Here is a 23,029-nt window from a genome sequence, read left to right on the forward strand (position 1 = left end):
GGTAGACAGGAAGGAACATTTCCCCTTGGTGAAGGGATCAATAACCAGGGGGCATAGATTTAAGGTAAGGGGCAGGAGGTTTAGAGGGGACGTGAGGAAGAATTTTTTCACCCAGAAGATGGTGGGAATCTAGAGCTCACTGCCTGAAAGGGTTGCAGAGGCAGAAACCCTCATTAAGAAGTATTTGGATATGTACTTGCGATACCATGGCATACAAGGCTATGGGCCTAGTGCTGGAAAATGGGATTAAAATAGTTAGGTACTTGTTTGACTGGTGCAGACTCGATGGGCCAAAAGGCCTTTTTCTGTGCTGTAGACCTCGATGACCCTATGACTCATGGAATGCAGGTAATGATGAACCCAGCACCTGGGCTGAAAGCAGAACATCCTGTCACTTGGACGAAGCTGTCGGCAGTCGGTCATGTGGGCATGGGTAGGGGTTGGGTCTGTGGTGAACGTTCATGTGCACCCCACACTGGGCATCATTTCAGTGTCCAGTACACTCTGGCATGCGTGAAAAAGCCTTGAGCCTAAAATCACAGACAGAAAATGGACCTTTGGAAACAAATACTGACTCTTGCGAGACTCAAGCTACAACCCTGACATTGGTGGAACATGCCATACGGATCCTGGAAATGTGATTCCAATGCCTGGACAGATCTGGTGGCGTGTTCCAGTTTGCTCCACAGAGGGTCTCACACATCACCGTGCCTTGCTGCCCGCTACACAACCTGGCACTGCAAAGGAGGGAGGACTAGTCAGATGACAAGATGGAGGAGCTGTACGTCTCCTACGATGAGAAGGACCTTGAAGGGGATGATGGTGATGAGGTCTTGGAAGCCTAAGATGCAGACGAAGTGGCCATTGCGTGGGCCAGACGAGACAGACGTGCTCGTGAGGCCATCATTGCCAGCAGATTTCAGGAGGAGGATGACGAGTTGCACTCAGGATCCTCTGGGACAACTCTGCTCCATCATGGGCTAGCATGACCACCAACTACTCCTCTAATTTCGCCCATTGACTTCCAGATGACAGTGCATCATTGCACTGAATGCTCACATAGCCCTCATGCTGGGAAGGATGAGCAAGCCTCGAGGGCATCTGTCTGTGCTGAGATATGGGGCTACCTGAAGGAGGGTGTCCTGGCATCAGACATCAGAGAGTGCTGCCCTTTCATACATCCATCCAGCACCCCAGTCACAACAGCATCTACAAGATGCAGGGGCACTTACATGATCTTCAGTAGCCTAATGCCTGCATGCCTTCAATCTGGCAAGGCTGATCATAGAGATCCATCAGAACCAATGCAGCCACACACATTGTGTTACATTGATGGTGAAACAGAAACATAACACTTGGGACAAGGCAGCCAATGAAATACTGCTGCTGTGACTGCACTTAAAGATGACTCAGTCAGCTGTGATACACTGCCCGAAATGACACTTCCATCCAACAATTAAAGTTAGGGATCCTGAGCTGCATTTCTCCTAACCCTACTATGGGGGCAGAGCACCTGAGCATGACAAGGTCAGACACTTGGCTGCCTGATATTGAGATGCTTCCTCTTACACACAACTAATGTGCCCTCATGGCCAGCCCTGGCCCTAGCAAAGTCCAACATGATCAGAGAACATGAAGCCCTCAAGGGCACGTGCCATTGCTAATGAGGAGCACTGTTCTGGTTCATCATTTACTCATTCCTATCCCATTGCTCCCCTCCACCTTGTTTGAAGCAACAATGTGCGATTCCAGAGCATGCTTAAAGGCTGATTTGGCCTCCAGAAATCACCATTTGGAAGTAGCATCAGTAAGCTCGTGGAGTGTCAAGGTGACGGGACACACACCGCAGTCTACCAACTTTGTGATGAGACCCTTCTTCCCGCAATAGTCACAACTACAGGGTGAGAGACGCTTAAGGTTGGACATCTCAGTGCCTGCACACAAACATGCCATTGCTTCATCACCTTGAAGTATAAAGGTGCTCCCACTTTTGCTAAGCAGACTGACACTGGGAATGTCAGAAATCTGTTTACCTGAGGTAAACTCATAAGCTCATAAGTTCTGAGTATAGGCTCATATCATCGTAACCCTGCCGAGAGACAGCAAGCAGATGGAGTTGGATGGTGCATGAGCCTTCTCCATGTGCGAGCGCATCTCTCCTTAAACATCACACCTTCAGCTGTCAAGTATGCAGATAAGATCGGGGCACATCTCAGCCTCAATTGTACAGAGCCAAGAATGCACATGACAGGACCCTGCTAGGAATGGGAATGAGGTTTGTTCCACAAGCACACTTAACATGAAGATGCAGGCATTACTGATGAGGAGAACTGTGTTGAAACAGGCTACTCACTGTGGTGAGATGGTAGCACGCTGCGCAGAAGAGAAGCCCAGGATACAGATAATTGTCATAAGTGGGTGCAGGAACCAAGGTATCGCATGAGATTGTGAGCCCAAGGCTAATCTAGAACTAGGTGTCACTGAGGTGTGGTCGCTGTGCTGGTGGAGGGTGTGGGTGAGCGCTGTGACGGGACTTCAAAGATGCTGTCCTCAAGCTCCTCATCCAAGATGTCATCAGGGCTGGGGTTGAGGTCCTGGCTTGTGGATGCCGTCGGCAGCTTCCCAGAGGTGCCCACAAAAGAAGGGAGAGACAATTAGTGCGGGGCAGGCGATTCTGAAACAGGAGGAATCACTCACAGTGTGATTGTCTGATGGATGTTGCAGTGCAGGATCCTCACTTGGGTGTACGCTGTTGACCTCACCGTCAGCACAGGCACAGCCTATGTCCGCTCCGGCCAGCTCTATGACTCTGTTTTCGAAGTCCATGAGAACCTTGATCTCGGGTTTCCACCCCAGGTATGGGACCTCTCCTTTTCACCTTGAGCCAATTTGTCCTGCATGAAGACAGATGGAAAGAGTGTGAGCAAGACGCATGTCAGAGCAGGTGATATGGATGCCTGGCATGTGTGGATGGCAAGTGGAGCCCCAGACAGGATTAGAACACAAACTCCAGAGGAAATAAGGCCAGTTTGAGATGTCAGGGTGTGTGAGAGTGAGTGGTGATGTCCCTTGAGGTGGCAGCATGTGAGATCCTTGTGAATGTATGACGGGCTTGTGAGTGTGTGACTTGGGAATGGTGAGATGGTTGACTTACCCTGGTGGAACAGATGAGATCGTCCATCCTCTTCCTGCACTGGGTGGCTGACCTCTTCTGCAAGGCATTTGTACTGACCACCCCTGCAATCACCTCCAAAGTTGGGTTGGTCATCTTGGTGGAAGTCCTGCGGCCCGAGCGGGGGTGGGGAACATCGACTGCATCCAACAGGCGCACCAGTGAGGCTTCACTGAATTTGGGTGCAGCATGCTTTCTACCTTTGGAAGCCATGTCTTCACTGGAGGTGTGCTAGGCTGCAGAGTGTGAACACTGTGCAGAGGTGCCGTTTAAATATGGCACCCGGAGTTAGGGAGCGCTGAGGTCATGGCAGGGCAGGTGAATCAGATGCCGCCGCCAGTAAAATGGTGTTTTGTCAGTGGATAAATATTAAAAGCAGACTGAAGCGCACAATACGGCGCGAAAACACACCATTGCAGTTGGCAGGTGGGACGCTGTTTTTTATGTCTGCTGATGCACTTGGTGCCTTTCACGGAAAATCCCGGGTATTGTGTGGTGCTGCAACTGGCATCATTACGAACAAATTCCTGCTAATTCTCTTTTTGATGGAGGTAAGTCGCCTTGTGCAACATCAGAAAAAAATTATAAATTGTTTCAATGATACAAAAATACAACCAACAGACGAACAAGAAACATACACAGAATTGTGTGAATATAATGCATAAAGCAATTACTCCATTGGACAATAAAAAGGAATAGGGTTTCTGCTTTTTGTGCGATTGGTGATCCAAGCAACCAAACTTATGCCCATTTTGAAAAGTGTGCTTTTATATGAGTGTCTGCTTAACTCATTTATCTATCATTGAATGGAAAATCTGGCATGTACCAGCATAACTGGGTGACATTTTAAAATGGATTTTTAAAAAAATCTTCTAAAAGTATTCCTTGATATATTTAAAAGTGGTAAGTTAAAGCAATTTGATCAACACAGCTGAAAATGGGTTCATCACAACCAAAAGCATTTTTAATCACACCACCTGTAACACCATTTTAAATTACTGAAAATGATAGTTTTAGAAAAGTTACAGAACCATTTCCTAGTTATAGTGGGGTACAGGTTCTAGGTAAATTATTCAAAAGCATTTAAACATTCCAATGTGAGTCCTTGCACCCAAAAGAAACAGATTAATTTTTAGGGCCTCCTTCAAAGGCCTGCAAACGATCAAGCTCAATTAGTGGAAAACCCCAATGATAACTAATTCATCCTGGCCGGGGATGGGTGGTCAATTTTATGGGTGGGGCTGGGAGGGGCAACTTTTACCACAATGCTTCTAAAACTAGCGCAAAAGATTGTAGAAACTCAATTTAAGCTGGATAAAATTAACCCTTAACATTCTGCAATTTTTTGTACAGGTTTTGCCAACTTCAGCTGAATTATACTGATAAAAACAAATGAAATTTAGTGGAAAATTCTGGCCAAAGTATATATCCCTCTGTTAGCATTAAAACAAACACACATTTGAGTGTTGGAATCCATCACTGAATGTTCAGGAGTTGTCAGTGAAATGAGAAGCATTCTGCTTGAGATTGTATTGATGTTTCTGATGTCTCTCAGCTCATTGATATAATGAAGCACTAATTCTGGTTAGTCAGGAGTGACATATGTATTTACAAAAAAGTTTTTTAAATTCATTAGTTATCACATTCAGAAAATTCATACAGCCCTTCGGGATTAATACTCAATGCAAATTGCAAACCAAAGAGATCCAAATGAGTTAATTTTGGCTTATGCGCAAATATATAATTTTGACTTGGCTTTCAGCAAAGGAAAGAAAGCACCAGTGCTTGTCAGACAACAGCTGCTGCCCATACTGCGGCACAGGAGATGGGTGACATTTTCCAATGTGGTTGCCACAAAACATAATGTAGAATTAATACTGGTGTCTGCATCTCAAAGGAAAACAACTCCATGGTAACCAAAACCTTTGACAACTAAATGATGGATTATATGTGGAATGCTCTATTACCTTCATTTAATGATGATTCCAGAGAGATAGCTACAAAATATTCTTCTAACTGATCAGTTTATTAGACATCCTAAAGTTACAATTGTAATAGTAACACAGATAATGCTAATTTAAGATCCGGCTGAAGGCACGGCCCCTAATGATGAGGCAAAGCGAAGAGGGTCCATAAGGGGGGTCAGAGGAATGGAGACTTTGCCGGGAGGCAGGTGTTGTAAAGTCGTAAGAGCTTACAGAGCTGAGAAAGGGCTACACCATGAAGGAGCTTAAACTTGAGGAAGACATTAACATAAAAGGCCTGTAAATATTTAGTGAGTAGTAAAGAGATGGGATGGGGTCTATTAAGGATAATGAGGGTGCTATATGCTTACAGGCACAGGCCAAGCTTGAATACTTAATGAGCACTTTGTATTAGTGTTTACTGAGAGGATGCTGACAAAATATCAGCAGAAGTGGAGATGGTAGAGGTAATGGGTGGGATGAAAATTGATAGGAAGGATGTATTGGAAAGGGTTATTGTGCTAAAAGTGGATAAGTCATCTGGTCCAGATAGTTGGCATCCCAAGTTGCTAAAGGAATTGGCAGTGGAGATAACAGAAGGGCTTCTCATAACCTTTTAATCTTCCTTAGAAAAGGGGGATGTGGCAGAGGATTGAAGAGTGGCAATTGTGACGCCTGTCTTTAAGAAAGGGTGTAATAACATTCCTAATAATTACAGGCCGGTCAGTTTATAGTCAGTGGTGAGTAAGGTTTTAGAAATAATAATTAGGGAAAAATTGAAAAGGCACCTGGAGAGATTTGGGTTAATTAAGGAGAGTCGGCGTGGATTGTTTGACCAATCAAATTGAATTTTTTGATGAAGTAACAGAGAAGGTTGATGAAGACAATGTAATGGATGCTGTCTGTGTGGATTTTAAGAAAGCATTTGACAAAGTGCCACATAAAAGGCTGGTTAACAAAATTGAGTCTCATAGAATAGGAGGGTTAGTATCTGATTGGATTTCAGGCTGGAGGATTGTAGACAGTGGCGTTCCCCAACCGTCAGTGTTAGGAGACCCTGCATTGCTGGTCAGTGAGTCCCAGGGCTGCATCTTGTCAGTGGCAGCCAATAAATTTCTATTAAGAACAGCTGCACACCAGCCCCCATCCCCCAAGCGTTGCTGGCTAATCAAAGGGCCAGTAGATCAGCAGCCTCAGCAGCCTTAGCAGTAGCACTGGGAGTGCTGGCCACTTGTGGAGCTGCACCTAGAGGAGGAGAATGCAATGACAGAAGTGTGCCCCCCTCACAATAAGGTAAGTTGGGTCTGGGAATTACAGGGCCAATCAGGTAGGTCACCGGGAACGGGCAAGGGCAGACTGTGCTGTTGCTGCTGTCGTGGCAATTGCCGCTGGATACTGCTCTATGGACCTAAATGCGCCTGAAAAGGAGGGCTCCCCACCCAAAGTCTGCCAGGAGGCTGCCAGGGTTTACCTGTTGGTCTTCCCACATGTAGAAGACCACCCAAAGTGCTGATAAAATGCCAGTGGAGGCAGGAGTGGCCCCTCAACTGCCATTTTAAGCAGTTCAATTGAGCTCTGAGTGAGAGAAACATAAGCCACCTTCCTTGCCACTGGCAAGATGGTGGGAAGAAGACTCCACCGGCACTATTCCCTCACCATTTTATGGCACGTTCGGCTGAGGTCTGACCCCAGAGGCCTGCTAGAATCTAGCCCATAGATTTGAAATTCAGTGACAGGTGTAGCTGGAGCGAAGATGGGCAGCGTTGCAGAGGGTGGAGTAGGTGGTCTTTCTGCTCAAGTAGGCATGGAAGTAGAAGTTCAACTTAAGGCCAAACACGTTGCTGTGATTTCAAACAGATTGGTTGAACTTCTGACAATGATCAGCGATGGGAATGGAATCAGTGACGAGAGAACAGAGTTTGTAATATGGATCGAAGGCAATAGTTTTGATCTTTCAAATTTTTTGTTGGTGGAAATCTCAGCTCAGGCAACATTAAATGTTAGTCAGGCAGCCTGACAACACAAAGGCAGTAGAGGTGGTGGAGAGGTTGAGTTAGGTATCATCAGTGTATTTATGGAAGCTGAGTCCATGTCTGAGAATGATGTCACCAAGGGGCAGCATGCTGATGAAGGAAGGAGAGGACAAGGGAAGATCTTTGAAGGATTCTGGAGGTATTGGTGCTGGCGTGGCAAGAGAATCCATTCCTAGAGATGCTCTGGCTATGATTGGATAGGTAAGAATGTGACAGTCACAGAGGACCGTGAGTATGATTTGGGTTAGAGCAGTTTTACTGCTTTAACAAGGGCAGGAATCTGGTTGGGAAAATACAAATGTGGAATTGTGTGAAAAACAGGCATGGATTTGGCACATGACAATTGAATTTTGGGGAGGAAACGGTGGTTGCTAATGTCTCAGTCGTTTGCAAGGACAGGGATTGAGGAGGTGGGCGATGATAACGGGTTTATAGGAGAGTGGCTCAGTATCTGAGGAGAGAAAAGCATTTTGTAAAACTACCTCCCCTACACACATGGAGGAAAAGTTACTGCTGATGCTTTCCACAAGATAGTCATGTAAGGTTTTGGACCGGACTTTACCTAATGAGGCAGGTAGACAAGCAGTGTTTCGTAAATCAAACAGGAGCTTATTAAGTAAGCAAAACTATGTTTAATACCAGGCAGTAGGTTAGTCAGCAATGTTCAGTCCTTGGTCTCCAAAGTCATGGGCACAGATGACATTGTCTTTGGCTTGTTCTCTTCTTCCTCCTTCTTTGGCTGCTTTGTTTTGCTGTGCTATGTTGTGCATCAAGGTGATCGCCGTTATGCCCCTAACTCAGCAGCTTCTCTGTCATATTTGCTCATTATCTTATAGGTTTCCACTGGTTGTTGAGAAGTCCTGTTCTATCTTATCTAAGCTTGATCCTTTGGTGGGTCATGCCCTGGTCAGACTTTATCCATATCCTTTTCCTGTTGTCGCCTAACAGTCTCAGAATTGCTCAGCATGTTGGTGCAGGCATTAGCCTCCAGGCAACATAACACACCTTGAGACATGGCACCTTGAGACATACCCTTTTTTTAAATAACAGGGCACCTTTTGAGATATGACACAATTAGTACTTACAGAGTGCTTAGCTAAGCTCAACATTTTTATCTTTTCCCAGCCTTTAAAAAGTTACATGTCGTATAAACTGCAATTATCTCAGATAAGCATATAATGCAATTAACCAGATGCATACATTAACAATCGAAGGAACGCAAAATCAATTAAATCTGACGGTCACCAGCACATGGAGTGCTGATAGCAGGACGAGTCGGAAGCAATGGGGTAGCTGCCTACAGGATAGACAGGAAACTCTTATGAAACTGCAATCGTCCAATGGATCCTCAATGCTGAATGTGGACAAAGTTGGAAATACAGGAGATGATAACTCAGGAACAAAGCAATGTTGCCAGGCAGTGAGTTGCCCAAGTGAAGCAGAATGAAAGAAGGAAATGTGGAACTCGATCTTATCATTGGCTTTGGGGCCTTAAAATCAGGACCAAATTGAGCCTGCATTTACTGGCAGCAGGCCCTTTAGTGCAATCTTCCTGGGGTCAGCCTCCTAATTGGCCACCTCTGCACTCGCCATCTTATTTTGGGGTGGGGGAGGTGCGGGTCGGGGGCAGATGGGCTCCCAATGCTGTAGGTCCAATCAGAGAGCCAGTAGCTCTAGACCGTCAGCAGCCCCACCCGGAGAGTAAGAGTACTACCTCCACTGAGATGGTGGCCACAGCGCACAGCAGAAGATGGGTCCACCAGCAGCAATAAGCTAGGAAGCCTGCTCAGACACTCCAATTTGGGGTCTTAATCTTCTGAGTTAGATGCCTGCCTCCATGGAACAGGCAGCTATTTCTGCTCCCATCCCCTCCTTAGGAATATTCCCTGTTTGTGGGAATGCTTCAGGGGGCCGTCCCACCCTATTTTCCCCAGCCGCCACCCCTTGCCTCCAAGCCTGCCACCACAGTGCCAGGAAAATTCAGCTTATTGAGTTGGCCCTCTTGTACAACAGCATCCAGATATCCTAAATAATAGGTTACTAATCCATGCTCCAGAATTTGGGATTTAACAGATTCTGTGAAGGAAGAGTGAACAGCCAATAATAGTGCTTAATGTGGGATATGGGTCCTGTAAGAAGATTTTCAGGAGCTAGGTAAACCTTAATGAGAAGCAAATAGGGATCAATGGCTCCAGAGGGCAGATGTTTAGGGTATGAACCTTTAGGGTGATAGGTGCTTTAGGAAAATCAGAGAAGAAAGGAGGGAGGGTGAATGACAGTTTCCAAGAAGGTTCTCCAGATACTCTGCCACAACTTGGGTGGAGATCAGTAGAACCCATGGGAAAGACAACATAAACAGCTCCATGGGTCCATCAATTCATTACAATGAGTTAATCTCGGTGGAAATTCAGAGTCAAAGAGCCGGATTTGGCTATTGAGGTGGGTAGCCCAAGTTGGGATATTTTCCAAATTACTGGCCCCACCTCGGGAAACTACCCAAATCATGAGATTTTTGGTTTGGGTGGGGCAGGCGTGGAATAGAATCAGGCCTGCTGATCCCAGAAGCAGAGCATAAGTGGCCACGGGGGTGAGTGAGTGCCAAGGCAGGCTTGTTAGAATGCCCGCCTTGGTTCTCTGTGACTTTGTCCAGTTGTTTAAGAAGACTTTAGGCCCTCTAGGCCTCACTCCTCACATCTCCTCACCCCTCCACTCACCCCCCCATGGCCTCTCAAATTTCCATCCAAATCAATGCAAATTCATGCCTCACATCCACAACCCCGCCCCCCCCGAGCCCCTCCCATGGCCCCTCATACCCTCTGGCCAACTTAATGCCAATTTATCTGGGTACTTTTTCCTGAGGCCCCCCATTGCCCCTCACACCACCATGACAACTCTGCCAACTTAATGCCAACTCATACCACCTACCCACCCCCCCCATGTCCCCTCATACCCTCCATGCCAACTCCATAGCCACTTACCCAGTAACCACCATGGGCAGATCTTAGGAGCAGGTGGAGAGGAAGTAAAATAGACTTCTAAAAATTTAATGCAGCTCTCATTAAATGACCTTATAATGAAAATACTCACATTCATAAAGACATCAAAATTTTTGCATCTCCCCAAATAGTTAAACTCCTATAAAAACAAAGAAACTTCTGTGGATACTTCTAATCTTTCAATAGCCCCTTTAAGTTGTCAATCAAATTGTGAACTCAGAACTGTGAATTGTGCACAGGACCTTGGTGAGACCACATCTGGGATACTGTGTACAGATTTGCTCTTCTTATTTGCAAAATGATATAATTACAACTCATCCCAGTCCTGGGATGAAGGGCTTACCTTATGATGAAAGGTTGGTCAGGTTGGGCCTATACCCATTGTAGTTTAAAAGAATGAGAGGTGATATTTTTAAAACATATAAAATCCTGAGGTAGTTTGATAGGGTAGATATCGGGAGGATGTTTCCACTTGTGGGAGAGGATAGAACTGGGAGCACAGTTTAAGAATAAGAGGTCTACCATTTAAGATGGAGATGAGGAGAATTATTTTCTCTCAAAGGGTGGTTAGCCCTTTGATAGGTTACTAATCCATGCTCCAGAATTGGGGATTTAATCAGAGGAGAAAGGAGGGAGGATGAGTGGCATTATGTGCCAGAAAGCAGTGGAACCTGGGTCACTGAATTGATTCAAGGCAGAGGTAGGCAGATTTTTGATAGACAAAGGAGCCAAGGGTAATGGTGGGGCAGATGACAAAGTGGATTTGAGACACAACCAGATCAGCCATGATCTTATTGAATGGCAGAGCAGGTTTAAAAGCCTGAATAGCTTACTCCTACTCCTGAGCCCTATGTTCCTATGCTCCAATTATTACCCTCTGCTGAGATAATTATAGCTTTTGAAACTCAGCCAAACATGCATAGTGAATAACCCTAAGGAAATATCAACAAATAACCCTATTGAAATGGCTTTGACAGGCCAGCTGTGTAGTATTTGTTCGAGCAGGGTTTTTTTTTTGACAATCACTGACAGCTGCAACCCACATTTTTACAGTTTAAAAAGTGGGGGATTTAAAAAACTTCAGATCACGACAGTAAACAGATCTTCTCAGCCCTTCAGAGCGTTTACATTTACTCCATAAATTTGTGACTCCGACACTGTGGCAGCCAAAATGGGGTCTGTTTGAATGTAGCACTAAGTTCAAATGGCCCTGTTGAGTTTAGGTTTCCATCCTGTGTGAATCACGCATCGCCCCCTTTCACCTACTGGCAAAAATGGGACCTGTCAAAAATAGAGGCGGGACTTCCACCTCCAGGTCCTGTCCACCATTTTTAAAGGGCTGCAAAGTCTTCCCGACTGTGCAAATCTGGCCTAAAACCTCCAAAAAGAAATGAATTTGCTTTTGTTCTGCAAGAAAGGAGAGGTCCTTGAGGGGAGGACAAGGACAAGTAGTGAAATGAGAACAAGGCAGATATTTGGGATTATGATTGCTGTTTTTGTGAAAGATAAACACAAACAGGGACTTGTCGGGCCGAAAAGCCCACTTCCATCTTGTACTTTCAATGTAATTCTGTGCAAAGAGCTCTCCCATATACCACAAAATATCATAATCCATCCCTCTGTAACTGGCACCCATCAAGCAAGTGTGCCTCAATCTTACCTCACCATTTCCTCCTCCATGACTTGCAATCATCTGCCACAAACCAATATCATTCCTGCCTGTGCTGTATCATCAATCTATTACCTATATTAATCTGCAACCAGACATGTAGGTCTAAAAGGGGTATTCTGATAAATTTAGAATTGATTTAGCTGTGCACAGCCTAATTATTGGATCCCAAAGTTGTTTTAATTCGATAGAGATATAATTATCAGGCAAAGACTCAGATATTGAATTAGCAAATCATACCAAAGTTTACTGAACAAAAGATAAAATAAAGCAACGATGCACTTATCACTTAACTAAAGGAGCAAAAGAGCAAAAATGTATACTTATCAATAACAGGCTTCACGACTTCAAATGGATGGCCAGTCTAGAAGAAGCAGGGAATGAGCTCAACTCTTTTCGCTGACAGGAATTCTGCCTTTGTCTTGGAAGGAAACTGCGCTATCTAGTATCCATGCCAGTAGGAATTCTGCCTCTGTCCCTGAGCCCAGTGCTACACTATCTGTTCTCTTACCAACAGTAACTCTACCTCTGTCCTAGAAAAAACACAATAAAACTGATTTCCCTTCACTTGGTGTGCACAAACAAGGTGGTTCCCCAACCCTCTTTTATACCAAATTCAGGAATTACCCCACCTTGATCGAAAATTGTTAACAGCCATTTAGTCAATAGTGGTATAAGGGTTAATTTAATTGGATTTGCCCATCTGTGCACATTACCTTAAACATAAGACAAAGGATTATTTCAAGAAGTATTCTTTATCAATCACGGTGTAATTGAGGTGCTTCTTCTCATAACCATCTGTTGTTGGTCGACTTTACAATATGAGTGGTTAGTACCAAATATTGTATAGTCTGGCAGCAGGTGGTCATATCACAAAATAGCTTATTTTATGTAAGGCATTAGTACAAAATGGCAGCTTGATCTTGTTAGCCTTTTGCAGAATACAGCGTCTAAAGATGGGCAAGTTAAGCAGGCAAACTAAATCCTACTAAAATAAAATCTAAAACCCAGGCCTACTTACAGACATCATTCTCCAAAATGTATAGGAATTGCCTTGATGTTTCTCTGTATATATCTGTGAACACAGTGTGACTTTCATTATATCATGAATCACGCTGTTATCAAGTTTTCTTTAATTAAAAAAAATACAGATGTCAATTAAAGGCACATTTAATGCATGGTTTCATGCTTTCTATGTAGTGAGACCAATGGCCAGCTGTAAATTTCTCAAATACGCTGCTATAAATGAAAGGAAAGTAATTGATACAACTATCAGAATTTATTAAGATATAGCTATAATACAATACCAGAGAATTTTTTGGACGCAAAAGAATGCAATACTTAAAATTATCCACAATTATTATATATAGAATATATACAATACATGCATGAAATTACGGAGTAGATGGAAAGGTGGATATATAAAATATATATAATAGACAGTTTCACTGAGTAACTCAGAGGAACAATAGTGTTAGGGTTCTGCTATCTTTGCCCCCTGGTAAGATAAATTTATTGAATCAAATTTATTGACAGTTTAAATTCTCAGTTAAAAGAGATTTTAAATCATTATAAGAGCTTAGGTCAGCCAAGCTAGCTATGGACTTGATCTTAAGATAGAATGTCCCCACTCCCAGGAATATTTAGACTAAACAAAGATATCTAGAACAAAACATATACTTTACAGACATATTATAGCAGAAATGTCTCTCTTAAGGAGTTTTATGTCTCCTAGAACTTAGAATTCAATCTAAGAGAATCCTAGAGGAGTTAGGGTTCTTGAAGTTTATGGAGTGAGCCTACAGCTTTTATAATGGTTACTTAATAGTACTTTTGTTGGGTTCTCAACACCGACGACTCAACACTGATCCAGTTGCTGGCCCAGCATTTGACCCTCACTTAGCAAACAGAGTAGGCAAAGGAGGTGTTCGACCCTGAGTCCAAATTCCTTCCCCTAGTCAAATTTGAGCTGGAAAACCTCAGAATGCAGCTAGAGTTTCTGGAGACATCAAGAGAAGCTCAGGAAAGGGAAAGAGAGAGAGAAAGAGAGAGCAAGGGAGAAGGAGAGGGAAAGGAAGAGAGAAGAATTCCAGCTCCAAAAATTGGAAATGGAATTAACAGCTCAAAGGGAGAGAGAGACCACACAGCTGTAAGCTGCGAGGGAAACCCCTCTCTACCTGGTAACACCCCCTATCTTTCTAACATGAAACCACTCTCTGAGGCCCTCAAGTACACTAGATTCATTCCCAAATTTGAAGAGAGTGATGTGGAATAATTTTTCGCCACTTTTGAGAAAGTAGTAGACATGAAAAATGGCCATCAGGTATCTGGACATTTTTAATTCAAGAGCAATTGTCAGGGAGAGCCCAGGAGGTCTACTCTATGCTGACTCCTGATGTGTCCACTAATTATGAACAGACCAAGGCTTCCATCCTGAGTGCCTATGAATTAGACCCAGAGGCATATCGCCAGCAATTCCAGAACACTTGTAAGAAGCCCATCCAGGCCTACATCGAGTCTGAACGGCTAAAACAGATCGCATTTGAGCAGTGGGTCCGTTCTTTAAAAATCCAGCGCACCCACAAGTGATTGTGCAATTTGAAATTGTTGGGGGAATTCAAAAATTGCTTACCGTCCAACCTACGGATACACTTTGAGGAGGAGAGAATCCTCAAAACCAGAGATGGAGCTGTCATAGCTATGACCTCACCCATAGGCCTGGAAACTCAGGCAGACCCTTTCCAAACCATCCCCCAGACCATTGGAAAGATAAGCAGGGCAACATAGATAGGAAAGGCCTGTCACCTAGAAAGGAAAGTATAAATGAGGGTGTGAGAAGTTCTCCTGCAGCTTGAAAAGCGAACATCCGAAGACCAGAGTATTTTTTTTATTATTAATTTGTGGGGTCTGGGTGTCACTGGCTAGGCCAGCATTTATTGCCCATCCCTAATTGCCCTTGATCAGAGGGCATTTAAGAATCAACCACAATCCTGTGGGTCTGGAGCCACATGTAGGCCAGACCAGGTAAGGACAGCAGATTTCCTTCCCTAATGGACGTTAGTGAGCCAGATGGGTTTTTATGACAATCAGCAATGGCTTTATGGTCATGTGTAGCCAAGCTGGACAAATGCCCAGAAGAGCTTTCGGAGTTTTGTCCTTTCAGGAACATCAGGAAACCATCACGGAATCTGAGCAAGTCCGTGATCCTGCTGCAGAACACAGGGGCCACTCAGTCCTTAATGTTGGAGGGAAACATAAGCCTATTTCCCAAGTCCTCCCTGAAGGCCAAGGCACTAATCAGCAGAGTGGGAGAAGGATCTGCATTTGCCCCTTCCATATGGTCCACCTACAGTGTGACCTAGCCTCAGACCCCTTAACAGTTAGAATTGTCCCTGAACTACCAGTAGCAGGAATCAGTTTCCTCTTTGGAAATGATTTGACTAGCAGCAAAGTGTTAGCTAGCAAAAGAAAAGAGTCTAATAACAGCCAGCAGGAATCTGCAGGAGTGCAGGGAGCTGGAGAACATTCAGAGGCCCTAAAGGATGAAATAGAACCTCTAACAATTGAGGGAGAGCTGCTTAGATTTAACAAGGCTGAAGTTAGGCCAGTAGAGTTAAAAGAGGTCCAGGAGAACCAGTAGAATTTAAAACAGACTCACAGAGTATCCCAGAAATTGAACTGGCAGATACATCCACCCCAGAATTAAACAAGGACCAGAGAAGCCCCAGAACAGGAAAAAAGATGGTGAGGGAGATGCCCCACTTAGTTAAAGCGCCTGAGGGAAGGCAAATTAGTAAAACAGGAAAGATAAAGGTTGAAGAATTGCCTGAAGTATGGCTGGTAGAAACCTTCTTTCCAGATTTAAGGGGGTGGCCAGGGAAGTTCCCAAATAGAAAGAGTGAGGGTGATGCCTCACTTAGTTGAAAAGCAACAGGGGCGTACAGTAGAAACTGAACATACACCTGAGAGCAGTAGTGTTCCAGAAGACATCAAATAGCTGAGGGGGAAACCCATTTCCAAAAAATAGAAGAGGAAGAGAGGAACACTAAGTATGAATTACAGGGAGACACAGGTGAAGCCCACACTGAAACTCCTGCCATCCGACTAACCAACAGAGAAATTCCAACAAGATTGGACTCCACCTGCGCCCACCTTAATACAGAACAGCAAGGTGACCTGACAGGGCATTTAAAACACCTCTATAAACAAGTCAGGCTGCACAACTGTAACTTGACCTGGTATGGATGTGGGAGAGACCCCTTCAATAAAACAGCATCCCCATCACCCGGGCCCAGAAAAGCTGGCCCAGGTTCAGGAGAAGATCAACTACATGTTGCAGTACCAACCAATTGAGCCTAGTAGCAGTAACTGGAACACACATGTTGTGCTCATGCACAAGCCGGATGCTGAACTGGAATCCCTGAAGGAGGCCAAAATCCATTACAGCCACCCCCGCCCCACCACAATCTCCTGGCAATCATCTTAACAACTATGCCTGGGTTTGAGCAACTGAATTCTCAAGTTACAAAGATGGACAGAGAAGAGTTAAGCTCGTCAAAAGCCCTATAGTCAAAAGAACTTTCAATTACAGAGTGAGAAATCCAGAATACCCCTACAGAGCAGCTTGACCATTATTAACAACCTGGATGCTAACCACTATGTAAAATCCCCAGACGCTTTAGACATAATTGGGATTTGAACAGCCACTCAGTTCAGGAAGCAATGTCTCTGCTTATACCTGACCCCAAAAGAAAAAAAAAATCAGAACTCTAATCTCGAATACTCCTTCTTCAATAAAGACAGATTTTGAATGTTCCCAGGTCAATCTAAACATTACCCACACTGAAGGAAAGGACAATGTAATTGCTGACAGCCTATCCCGAGTTTAAACTTCAGCAATGCAGCAGGGAATTCACATTATCCCTGCTAGTTGTGTGTTTGACTTTCCAGTGTGAATGAGAGAATGATTGCTTACCTCCTTAATTCTTTGTTTTCTTTTGAAAGACCACATGCATAAAGAAATGAAATAGAATTATTTTTTTTCCCCCAAGGGTGAAAGGACTGCTGGGTTCTTATGACATGAGAAGAACTCCAACTCCGTATATACAAAACTTTATTCTTATTGCTATTTTTAAAAATGGACTTTTTGCTGAACCAAAAAGATGGCTGCTACAAGTCACCTGGCCACAGGGTTGGCCCTTTGTCTGAGAACCAGCACCTGGAGTTTCAAGAACAAAATAATGTTTTTTTTCCCAGCTTCTGGAATCCAACACCTCATTGTATAAACCCATTGCAATCACAAAAGATCACAAGACTCATTATGCCTAGAGAGCTGCTAGCAGACTTATATTATACCTGGGACCATCCAGACTCACTTCAAAGGGAACCTTTGCATCTGATAAGCACACCTTGCTAGCGGAGTCACTGTGTTTGCCTAGACAATGGCTTCCCAAACACCAAACATCAACACAAGTGGTACCTCTTTCAACAACTAATGACTGGGACATATTCAGCCCTGACATCAAAGCCAATTTCAGACACTGGATAAACATCCCTTTTAGAAGCCATTGTGGAGAAGGAAGGCCACATGACTCCAGTGACCATTTTGAAATCTTTGAGAACGGAGAAATAGTCAGCCTGCTGTAACATCCAGCTGGGAACCACCAAGTAGCTGGCCCCTCCAGACAGATCAACAGCCTATAGCTTGAAATCTGTCTCTGCTGGAAGGTTTTGCAGCATCGCCTACAGGCCCGACCCAGTTGCTGCGTACCTCCTTTATCCTGCAGTCAGCACCAACTGAAAAGCGAGTGCTATAACTTCGGCCTTCAGCCAGCTGAACTCGAATGCCTGCGTGAAAGAATTCCTCATTTGACTCTGGAAATCACGTGAACTAATGTTAATATCTGTGGTTATGGCACTGCAAAACTCCTTTTTTTTCTATTCCCCCCCCCTTTACTCTTTGTGAGTGTGTTTGTTTGGAGTCAGACATTGTGGACACTCCTTCCCTGGGTTTTTTTGAATGTGAAATAAACTTAACCTTCTGAATTAATCCTAACTCAAGTTTGCTGTGGATTATTAATAAATTGGATCACACAAACCAAGAAATTAAGAAAACATGCCACTACCTATATATTTTTTTTAACTAATTCACTTCCTGCTTACGGACAGGTGGTAAGAGGAAATCAGTGCAGTTTGTCTGTCTCTCTCCTGTCTGTAACACTATTATAAGCTCAAAACTTGGATTACATTCTAATAATGTTTTGAATATTACAGAGTGTAAATGCAAGATAAGCCAATTCATCCATGTATAATAATAAAGCCCAAATTTACTTAAAAGTAAATGAAAGATTCAAATCCACTTAGAAAATAAAGTAGGATATTCAAACAAATGAAACTTTTTTTTATACTCACAATCAAAAGTATAAACTGTAATTTTTTGCTGTCTTTGTCTCAGTTTGAGAGGAAGCCGTGACTCTGTGATGGTCATGCAAAGCTGACTGACTTGTTTACATAAGTTTCCAATTTAAAGAAAATCTGTTGCGTTTGAACAGCATGACTATTGTCTGCTATATTTCTGAAGCTCTTTGTTTGAGTTAGAATTCTCTGCATCACAGCTGCAGTGTTATCATCTTAAGCCTGGTTCCCTGCCTGGAAAAGCCTCTCCTCAAGACCTTTGTGTCTGTGTATATGTGTGAAATTAATGTTGTCACTCTTCGCTTTAATGCTAAGGATTTTTGGTTGTGCTTCCAGCTGAGTTAACTTTTTAACCGTTTCATAGACTGAGTCAAATCCTTAACAATAGCACATGGACATTTCACTCTATTGACTAGGTTAACTATTACACAACTCCAAATGTACTTCAAAAATTTCTTACTGATGTCTTCTTTCTCTAAGCTCATGGAAGAGGGGATCTGGTTTCAGATTAATTTTGACAGTCAGCTGTTGGAACAACCAGACTGCTGGGCTTTCTGTGCTATACATACAGTGATGAAAGAATATTTGCACCTGATGCCAAACAGAACGTAGGTAAACTAAAGTTCGGACAAGTTCGGACCTACTATTCGATCCATGTGTTGTCTGTATCCAAAAATCAGCCATAGACAATTTCTAGTCCTATAATTCTGATATAAGCTCCATGAGTGCATTACTCAATTGGAAATAAATTGATAAATCGCTATCAAAATAACAGGAAATAGGTTTGACATGAAGACTCCGAATTTTGGTGGGATTCCCCTGATTTCCTGCCGCAACTTCAAAAATAGACTGACAGAACACCAGAATGCTGTAAATGGCCATGTACAACCATTTTTGCGATTTGTTTATAGGATGTGCCCATAGTTATGAAATGAGATGGGGAGAACTCCTAAAGAAATTCCCAGGCCTTTAAGGATCAGTGATCACAGTATTTCTGTGGACTCTCTGATTTCCACACATGGGGCAGAATTTTTCACTTAGCGGGCGGGCGCGGGAGCTTGAACATAAAATAACGCATGATGACATCGGGTGAACATCCCAACGTCATCACACACTCATGATATTTCGGTCGGTAGACATGTGTGAGAGTGGAAGCTGCACCCGCCATCAAGTATGAGGCCAGTTAAGGCCATTAAAAAGGTAGTTAGGCTGGATTTTATCTTGCCCGTGTGATTTTGTGTTTGTCACACGGGCAGGCAGGCAGCCAACAATTTTCTAAGCCTCATCCAAGGGCGGGATAAAAAGGGTCAGCAGCATTGCCAGTGTGAGTAGTGAGGGGTTTAGGAGATAGTTTGCTGCTGGTTGCTTATTGGTACTTGGTAGCTTCATCTCTGTTCAGGGCTTCATTCTTAGCATTTCCTGGCTTCATTTTAGGACTTTTTGGTGTCTCAAGGACCCCCAGAGGATTCAGACCATGTGGATCCTTCCAGGTATCAGACAGCCTTCTGTACGCTGGTAATGGGGATTGTGGTCTCCAGTGGAGGCACCTCCTCTGAGGAAGAAGAGAGGGGCAGAAGGGAGAGGAGTCCATTTGCCCCAATGAAGCTTCCAGAGGAGTGACCTGTGGGAGGAGAGGCACAAGCACAAGGGCCGCAGGGCCAGCAGGAAGTCCAAGGTGTAAGGGGCCACAGAATACGCCACTATCCCGCTGCCAGGGTTTACAGGTGGTGATGCAGCTACTTCAATATGTCTAAGGTGCAATGCCAAAGGAGGCACTGCCTCTCAAGGGAGACTGTGACCTCCATTTATCAGACGATTGGGTCAGCCAGGCTGAGTGAGCCAGAGGCTTCGCAGCCATTGCTGGCTTCCCCCGTGTCCAGGGTGCTATAGACTGCACACATGTGGCCATCAAGGTGCCAGCAGGTGAGCCCGGTGCCTTTGTCAACCGGAAGGGCTTCCACTCCATGAATGTGCAGATAGTGTGTGATCACAGGATGCAGATTCTACAAGTCTGTGCAAGGTACCCAGGCAGCTCCCACGACGCCTACATCCTCAGACACTCCCAGGTGCCGGGGCTCTTCAATGCTCCAGCCCAACTGGATGGATGGCTGCTGGGTGACAAGGGCTATCCATTAAAGAGGTGGCTCATGACACCTCTCCAGCAAAGAACAGAGGCAGAACAGTGTTATTATAGGAGCCATGCCTCCACAATGGCGATGGTAGAGAGGACCTTAGGCCTTCTTAACATGCACTTCCGATGCCTGGACCATTCAGGGGGAGCAATACAACACCCCTCAGAGTGGGTATCACTGATAGTGGTTGCATGCTGCACTCTCCACAATCTGGCACTGGCAAGGGGGGGACCCACTGGAGGAAGGGAATCGTGACGCAGCTGCACAGGCCAAAGATAATGAATCCAGTAGTGAGTCAGAAGAGGAGCACGGTGAGGAGAATGCTGACCTCTGTAACCTCCAGGGAGGCAGGGACACCAGGGATGCCTTGATCCAATGGTCCTTCAGCTGGGCTACTAAAGACCTGCTTCCACCTCATGCCAGGGCTGCCGCCTCGATCCCAGGTGTCTGAAATGACCCTTTTATTTGAACCCAAAGTCCACTCAGTGCCTGCGCAATAAAGTGTCCAGCCTCTCACATCCAGCATTACATACTGGTGTACCCCACACTGGAAAGAAAAAAGGTGAAGCATACCCAGGCCATTGGAACCAAAGCAAATTTAAAGTTATTATCACATTGAACGTATAATGACATTACCATTACTGGTGGTGTTGTCCACACCAGCAGATATATAAACCAAACATAAATAAACAGAAAATCACCTGTGAACTGTCCCTCTTGTGCTCATAGTGCCTTTAACTTTACAGTACCTGCTGACTCTGCTGTCTTGTTGGCCATGATGACCTTAGCGGTCATACTCTGGACAGTGGAGCCACATGCTGGCTCCGCCTGGGAGGGAATGGCCAGTGCCATGGCTGGCATTCCCCAGTCATCACAACTTCATCAGATGCCATGGTCATTGGCGGAGGGGTGGTGGGGAGGAGGAGCTGCTGCCATCATCCAGAGTGCCCTGAGAGGAGCCCGCAGAGATGACAAGCAGCTTGTATGCCAACATGAGGTCGCTCTGGACCTCCCTGCTTACCATTGATGGATGGGCACCTAGCTGGAATATTGGGTGCCTCATCCATCTCCCACACAGACACTAACCACCTTAGGTCAGTGCTGTGTGAGGGCTTGCAGGTCCAAGCGCAACCCCAGGAACCCCTCATTGTGTCACCGCTCTCTCAATGGAGGAAGCAGTGAGCCCGGCCATGAGGGTCAATGCAGTGCTCATGTTCCGCATGGACTCCTCCAGAAGGGTGACGGTGACACGCACACCCTCATGGATCTCTGCCAGGTCCTCCCACAAATCTCCTTGGATATCCAGCACCTGCCGCCTAATGGATGACTCCAGAGGCTCATCATCAGCCTTCAACTGAACATTGTCTTGGTCTTCAGCAGTCCTCCGACTGCTGGTGCCCTAGGCACTCTCTGCCTCCGCCTGCACCTCAAGTGAGTATGAAGTGCCCTCACCAATGTGCACCAACATTCTAGCCTCTGATCTAATGCCCACCAAGGTGCTGGTATCTGCGCTGGTGCTTGGTTCAGAGTGCAGGTTGATGAAGGTGCAAGTGAAGTCTAATGGCCCCCTGGCATCAGGGCTGCTCTTCAGCGTGCAGACAGCGAGTGTGTGATGGTGAACCTAAAAGGGAGAACAAGGGCATGTCATTAGTTTAAGTCACCTCACTGTCACTGTGCATGCCAGGCACCCTGGTGAGACAATGGAGATCTGTATCATGGTGCCACCATCTTTCAATGATCAATGGGTCTCCAGGTTTGAGGCTCCCGTCAATGAGGAGACTTAACTAGAATGGTTGCACAATACGAAACTTTCACCTCTGTGCACTGCACTCTTAACTTCATCTCTCATCCCAGCCTCTCCACGTCCAGTTGCACGGGGAGTGTGCTGGCTCTCGAGCTCAAGGGCGTCCTGCTCGAACCTGCTAGAAGCAGCAGGTTGTGTGGGCCTCCGCCTGTACGTGACCTCTCTGATTGGTTATGGCTTGTCTTCTCCTGAAAGGACAGGGGAGCATTGATTTATCCACTCTCTACCTGCAGCACCATTGCAGCCTGGCCAACTCCAGCTGAGGAACAGCTCACAGGGAGTATCCGAGTCGTGGCCCTCGATCCTCAAGGCACTCAGTCCGAGTGGCCAGGGATCACTCCTTTGGCCAGCTCCAGCGTCATTGACAGTTGGCACTTGGACTCTAGCATCCCTGAGGTCCATGGGGGGACAGCCATACCTTAACACATCTGCACACTGACCCATGCCAACACGGTACTCACCCTTCCTGAGTGCAGCAGGTCATTGAACCTCTTCCGGGACAACATGCACCATGTCATGGCTGCCAGTGCTGCAACCTCCTCCTATGTCCTCTTTGTGAGATGCAGTGGCCTCCTCCTCCCAACTCTGGGGACAAGGGTGTCCCTCCTGGCAGCCACCTCCTCCAGGAGTACAGCGAGGCAATCATCCGAAAAGCGGGGAGCCGAGTGCCCACCCGACCTGCCCTCCTGCCAGCTGTGTCCAGCTGCACTCCACTCCGTTACTTGAATTTTGATAATGCAGAGGAGACGTTCTTCCATGGCAGCCTTCAAGGGGCTGGCTGTGCCGTTTTTAAACTGGCCGCCGAGTTGCCATTGGACCCGGCGACCAACAGGCCCCTGCCCCCG

Source organism: Cetorhinus maximus, chromosome 1, assembly GCF_964194155.1.
Source record: "Cetorhinus maximus chromosome 1, sCetMax3.hap1.1, whole genome shotgun sequence".
In the NCBI taxonomy this organism is placed as follows: Eukaryota; Metazoa; Chordata; class Chondrichthyes; order Lamniformes; family Cetorhinidae; genus Cetorhinus; species Cetorhinus maximus.